The following is a 7,297-nucleotide window of genomic DNA, read 5'->3' as shown; positions in this document are numbered from 1 at the left end:
AACACTGTTATTCAATTTGCTTTCAGATCCCATCCATTTGTATATTTTCAAATAAAAGGCACACAGTGTCTAATTAAACCCAGCTGTGAAGATATGCTTTAAATTGTTTATATAATAATAATAATAATCATAAACTTTATTTTATATAGCACCTTTAAAGGTGGCTTCTCAAAGCACTTTACAGCATGACAACAACAATAAATAAAAAGAATACACAAGATAAAACACAATTACAATATGCAGAGGAGACCGTGGATGGTAGTACCAAGAAAAGCAATGAAGAATGGAACCAGTTAAGTAAAGGCTTTTCTAAAGAAGAGGGTTTTGAGTCTGGATTTGAAGGAGTTTAGAGAAGGTGACTCTCTGATATCCTTGGGGAGAGAGTTCCAGAGCTTGGGGGCATAACAGGAGAAGGCCCTGTCATCCATACAATGTAGATGGGCTTGGGGGACAGTAAGGAGACCAGAATTAGAAGAGTGAAGGTTGTGAGGTGGGGGGTAGGGCGATAATAGTTCAGACAGGTACTGAGGTGCCAAGCCATGCAGAGACTTATAGGTGAGCATGAGGATTTTAAAGTCCACACGGAATTTGACCGGAAGCCAGTGCAAGGACTCCAGGATAGGAGTAATATGATCATTTGTACTAGACCTGGTCAGGATTCTGGCTCCTGAATTTTGGACATACTGCATATAGATTACTGGCAACTGTAACTAAGGAGGCAAACTAGCATAAGATACTCCTGCAACTGCAGAGCTCTAGAGATAATGAGCTCAAATGGGTGAGACACTGTTTTAGCTTTATTTTAACAGCCTTTCTATTAATATGATCTCTCTTATATTGTGGTATTTATCATTTAAAACCAGGGTCAGTTAACAGAGAGCAGTAAAAAAAGATCATTGCACTCCACTCTTCATTAAAAGAATGGATTTATTTGTAATGCTACAAAATTGTAAATGTCCTGCTGTTAATTGTATGCTTGAAGCCGCTGACCAGAAACAACAATCTCCGGACTTGGTTCATGTCTCACAGTGATTTTTGTGGCTTAAGAAACAGGACATTTCCAGTTCTATGACATTACAAGCAAATTCATTCTTTGATAAAGAGTGCAGTGCCACTTTTTCCGTTCCCCATTGACTGACCCTTGGTTTGGAATTCCTCTATCCCATGTGAAATTCCCAGCATTGCTATTTTCCTGCTGTGACCTGTGTGGGATTAACTATTAAGCTCGTACACTTGGGGAAAGCTGTCACTGATGCTTCATGCCTCATTATTGTGTTCTGCTGGTAGTGCACTGAGTTGTGGGCCATTCTTTCAGTGGAGCCCATCAGTGATTTGTTCAGGGCAAATAAGAAGCCCAGCAGTGGCAAACAAAGAGGCCGTGAAAGGAGAGGGAGGGTCAGCTAAATGCAAATATCCACTTTCTGCTCCGGGAGCCCTCCCCCGACATTGACAGCTGGCAAACCTCCATCCAATATAGTGGAAGAACAGGGAGTTACTTCTGCTAAGTCCCCGTAACAGAATGCAAGTGTCGAACTGTCTTGCAATAGATCCATTATTGCTGGTAATTTGATCGTGGAAAGGATAACCTTTAAATTAATGAGTGGTAAACAAGGCCGGAGATGGACAGCCAGTGACCTTTTCCAAGCGTGAGAAGAAGGAATTTGCCTCTTTCTTGCACCTGTGGAAGAGTTTTATAAAGGTAAGAAGAAAGATGAGGAGAGCTTTGCCTTAAACCAGTTTGTGATAATTTAACTAAGAATGTTGTGTACCCAAAAATATAGATTTAGTATTTTATTTGTTCAAATGTTTTTGGAATGTTCGGCTAAGCGAAGCGTTTTAGAATGTTATGTTAAGTGGTGTGTGTATTTTTCTCAGTTTTTCACTTTTTTTTATCTGAGAGGCTGCTGTAAAAAGGGAACTTATCAAAGAGCAATCAGATTCCTATCACATACCGACCGTAAATTGTATATTTTGTTAGTGGCAATAAATGGACAAATAAATAATTTCTTCTAAAAAAAACAACCATTAATGCATTAAAATCCCATGTGTTAGTGACATGAAAACATTTTTGGAAAACTTTGGTGGAAAGACAGTTATGTTTTCATATAACTCCCATTTGTTTATCTTATGTTGCACATAGATGCTTTGTGTGGTTGTTTTGTTGAACTAAGCTGCTCTCACTGGGGGAAACTGATTATTTCAGTGTGCTGATACTCTGACTTTCAGCAGAAGGAGTCCTTGAGAAAAAACAGTACAATACAAAGACACAGTGGGAGTTGTCTCCAATGTAGGATGCAAAAGGCAGAGGAGTGGAGTTTTAGGATATTAATCTTTGCTATTTAAAAGACTTGCTTTCAAACCAGTTCAGGCAAGAAGATGGTAATAAATGGTTCAAGACAAAATTAAATTCAGGGGTGATTCAGGCTTTGTGAATATGACTGTTAGTTGCAGGCACTGCTGATCCTTTATGATGATGATATCCGAACGGGATATTCACTATTAGTGCATGACAAATTGATTTGTTGTTAGAGTATATATATATAAAAAATGCAATCTGAGCAACAGATACACATTTTACATACCCTTTGTGTGCTGAAATGATCTGCAGTTCTGTGTGGCTTGAGTAAATGTTTATGAGGTTTTCCAGCAGAAAAGCTTCTCTTTAGAAGCACATCAAAGAGGCTTCAACATGAAGGCTTTCTCAAACAATTGCTTCATTCTCTCTTTGCCCCCAACTCCCCCTCCCCTCAGCACCACCAATTTCCACTTGATTAAACTCCAAGCTTCTTGAGTGAATCTGGAGGGAAAATGGTTGACTAATTCTAAGACTGGAAGTCCAAACAAAGCCGAGAGATTCTTTTCACTCTAAATCAAACTCAGAGGGGCAAAGTCTTCATTGATTTTTGACCAAGGGTATGCAAGGGAAAAAAAATAAAAGCCAAAAGAACCAATAAAAGTTTAAATATGGAAGTTTAGAGGTTTTTGTCTTTTGCCACAGATCCCAAAACATACCCTGCTAGATCCTCCATTAAGGCCTGTACATATGTAATCATCACTGAAACAATAACCGTTTGCATGGTAGACCTGGTTTTGTATGGCCGAGGAATGGACTTTACCTATGACCATAGTTTTTCTAATATTTTTAGAAATGGCTGCAAACAGTGAGCAGGAGTCACACAATGCAAGCACTGAACTATTATCCAGTGAGTTGCTTTTCTCGAACAGTCAAAACTAAAAGCTTCACGTGTGACTGGAGAATGGTGTAAATACAGTGGATTGCATCACAGAGCATTGTCCCACACATCAGATCCCATGTCCATTTAGAATGACATGTGGAGTAGGTTAGACGCAGCTGTGCTTGTGCTGGAGCTTGATGGGTGGCACTGGTCCACAACTCCAGGAATCTAAGAACATCACGAGAGGTCAGAGGGCGACTGCAGCTGAGAGCCGTTTGTGCTGTTCATGTGGTCCCAGCCCTCCTCATTGGAGTCCCATTAAAATAGCCAAAGGGAGAATTTACTTAGGAACTTGGCTCACCTTTTGACATCAACACACGTGGTGGTAAAAGTTCACAAGACAGTTCCTGTGTGGTTTCAACAATGACAGGGCACCAATGTATTCTCCCGTTTTTAAAATAAGAGACTTGAGTTTGGTGCTATTTGGAGGGAAGCGGTCAAAAGCAACAAAACGATTAACTTACAAAGACTGTGGAAGAAGAACACATGAAGAAGGCTCAACAGCTGAAACATTTCTTTAAACTTTTCAACATGGAATTAACCACATTATGTGCTCCCTTGTAATGACCATTTAAAAAGCTCAAAAAAAATCTAGAGCTGGACATTGCTGTCCTCTGGCTAGATGAGGGAAATTGCACCACTGAGGTTTTCCACATTCCTTAAGTGCAATTGAAATGCTTGTGTCAACCTGATGTATAAAAGCCAAACAATATCAGTAGTGTAAAACTGCCCTGGAACACTACCAGAGGCATTTAACAATGCTCTTAGAATTAAATATCTACAGGGTACTTTGCATTTCTATAGAACCTTTCTCTCTTTCAAAGAAATATACATAAACTAGGACTGTTGCCAGGTTTGAAAGAAAAGCATGTAAGAGAATGAGTTGTTTTCCCATTTTCAACATAAAATCATTTTTAGCTTCAAGCCTAACAAAAATTACTCCCTAGGCTTCTCCAGGGTTCAAGGCAACATTACATCCATCCTGAACTGAACAAGCTGCAGGCATTTCGGAATCTATACCTTACCAGTCATCTGTGTGAACGTCTTGTCAGGTCACACCTACAAGAACGGAAAAGCAGAACATTGCTGTGGAATACTGTGCAGTATGATTTAAAATGGTGAAACATCAAGCAAACAAAACTTTGATAGTGTGCACGCTAGCAAAAAAGAAGGAAAGCAGCAACAACAACTACTATCTAAAAAACACTGTACAAATTCCCTCCCTCTTGCTCTGGTTGCTTAGCAATACCGGGCCCGTGTGGCTCCTGAGAGCAAGGACACTGAGATTATTATAGTCCCTTTCTTCACTCAGGCAGTTGCAGTGATTTTTCTTATAACTACTGTCGTCCGTATAGTAATAGTACACAGTTTTATGATTTTAAAAAACATGAAAAATAAAGACTACAATCAATGTACTAATTTTTTTTTTGGTTCAATTTTTTGAGGCACCAGAAATGTGCTACACAGCAGCACATTGAGTTTATCAGAATGGACTTTGTCATGTTTGGAACAAATTAATTATGCATGGCAGATGACATTCAAATAGCTTTTATGCTGGAATATATTTTTAAAAAACTGAGTATGAGGGAAAAGGAGCATTTTGAAATTGAGCATTTTGCATTTTGAAATTGTCTGGGGACTGCAGGCATGTCTTAAGGAACACATTCTTACACAAAAGAGGTTTGTTCTAGACTAAACAGCATTGTTAAGCCTGATAATATGAGAAAGAACTGTTTCAGAAGGATTTAAACAGGAAAATATAATTATACTGATAAGAAGTGGGCCAGATAAAATAAACACTATAAAGCGCTGAGTTTTGTTTAGGAAGGTCATCTTTAATGCAAAAAATAGCCTTGAAGGTTTATACTTGTATTTACTGCCTCTACATCAGCTGGTCAGGCATGGCAACATTTGTTATATTCTTGCAATATCGAGGGGAGGTCCGTCGACCTACAGTATCAATCCAGCATTTGGTAGTTCGTAGCCAATTGATCCAAGGTTTTTATCCAGTTATTTCTTGAAATAATTCAGGTACTGGTTTCAACCACATGGCTGGGTAGCTTGTTCAAGACTCACAAACAGATGTTTAAATGAAATGAAGTTAAACAATTCTCCCCTTAAAAATTATTATTAGCCATTCTTTTGTCATTTTTAACCAATTTTCCGTACTTATCTGTACCTATTTATACAGCTGGGTGTTTAACTGAAGCAATTTGAGTGAAGCACTGAGAGCATAACACCAGGGGACCTCAAATCACAACCTAATTCTGTCCTACTGTACAACTGAGTAGTGTATATAACAAGCATTTGTTTGATTTAAGACATTACAAAGAAAAAGTCATGTGATTGTGTTTAGTTTATAGATTGAGGCATCTTGTAAGAAAATCTTTTCTCTCATAATGTATTTTTAAAACTGATGTTCTCAAAACATTATGTTGATATCCTGTAGCTTTAAAGTTCTTTATACATTTACCCTTACCCTTAAAATATCAATCAATACTGGGAAGATTTTCCATTAACTTTGAATCTAGTGTATCATCAATGTGGCATGAAACAGGCATTTATTTGTTATCAAATTAAGATCTCCTACATATACCCTTTAAGGCATGAATTATACATAATGTTGGACACAGCAGAAAAAAAATATTAACATAATTAGCACCAGTTAGGACATGCAATTGTGGTTTATTTGTGAAGTGTTTGGAAGTACTGTAAGCTTAATACATATTCATTAAACTATATTTGTGATTTGATCACAGAGGTTTAATCAGAAGTGAATACCTAGTGCACGTCAAGTAGGTGATTTAAAAGTACTATATTTCAGTCTTCCAGTGTACTTATAAGGCCTTGCGCAAAAGCTGAGTCTTAAAGAATTTGATTCTTTTGCTCATATCGAAAATCAGAGGAAAGCAACATTTTTATAGAAGCCCTTGGGGTGGAATAGGTATTAAATATTGCATCTGTGCTAGCAAAGCATTCTTGTGTGACACTGAAATATCTTCACAGGTTATTTTCTTCTTACTCCACTTTAGGGAGACTTTGCATCTTTAGTTCAGTTCTGACATATTTAGAAATTGGCATATAGTAACAACAGATGCAACAACAACTAACTACACAAAGTAATTTTAAAATATAGATTAAAGTTGGACTCCAGCAGCATAAAATATTCCTTTATTTTAATATTAAAAACAATATAGTTACTTTTCTCGTTCTTGCAAAATAAGATTACCAAAATAAGCCTTATTTGTCATTGTCTTTGTTGATTTTTCCTGAGATATTCCCCAGCCTCCTGAGAGGTACAATTAGTCTCATGGAAACAGGAAAGTACCACCCCTTCACTCTCTGCTGACGTTCACAAGTCGGGGGGAAGCATATTAAGCACACTGTACCAGTGAACGAACATAATTTTACAGAAAGTTTGTCATGTTTCCACTCTGAGGAAGTGTGTCACGTCACTGAGAAAGACTTGGATTTCTTTTGCTCCAATGGGAAAATGCCACAAATGTTTTTTTTTTTAATTATGCACCATGTACATAAACAAGGAAAGCAAGGAATTCACATGGTTATAAATCCATTGATTCTAACCCATTAGTATTACTTTTCAAGAAGTATTACAAAGCTTCTTGAAAGAGCAGTAATTCAATTACTGATATGAAATCAACTGAAAATGAAAGCTTTGAGCTGTCCTTCAAAGAAGACATTTTAAAACATAGTGAGACCAGAGTATTACTGAATAATAATCTGAATCTCTATAACATATACCACGATTCCAGTATTTACTGTATTTTAATCCTCCAAGACATTTGAGGTATACAGTAATTACCATGAACTAACGCACAATTTTCAGTTACATAACAGTGAAGCCGGCTTACATTAGTCCGTACAATAATTTCTAACTGCAAATGCATGATACTGACTGGATGTTTCAAGACCTCTGCTTGTAGCAAGGCAGAATACTGAGATGCACCAGCCATTCTGTGGTAATGAAAGGAAATTAATTCGAGCTTTGCCTCTTTAAAATGTTTTGCTGGAATTTGGGTGATGGGAAGTCAAGCTTTTCT

The 7,297-nt window shown here is 37.5% G+C and overlaps 1 protein-coding gene across 2 annotated transcripts in view; it reads left to right on the top strand.

Moving 5' to 3' along the window:
• Nucleotides 1–1,605: 1,605 nt before the first annotated feature.
• The window catches only part of zgc:158766 (pleckstrin homology domain-containing family G member 4B), a 65,513-nt gene continuing 59,821 nt past the window's right edge, over nt 1,606–7,297 (top strand). For both annotated transcript variants that reach the window (XM_069194968.1, XM_069194967.1), the window contains exon 1: nt 1,606–1,699. The gene's annotated coding sequence lies outside the window, so the exon portion shown is untranslated. The remainder of the gene's footprint in view (nt 1,700–7,297) is intronic.

This window comes from Lepisosteus oculatus, chromosome 10 (genome assembly GCF_040954835.1).
Source record: "Lepisosteus oculatus isolate fLepOcu1 chromosome 10, fLepOcu1.hap2, whole genome shotgun sequence".
Lineage (NCBI taxonomy): Eukaryota > Metazoa > Chordata > Actinopteri > Semionotiformes > Lepisosteidae > Lepisosteus > Lepisosteus oculatus.
This window is presented reverse-complemented; position numbering and strand designations above follow the sequence as displayed.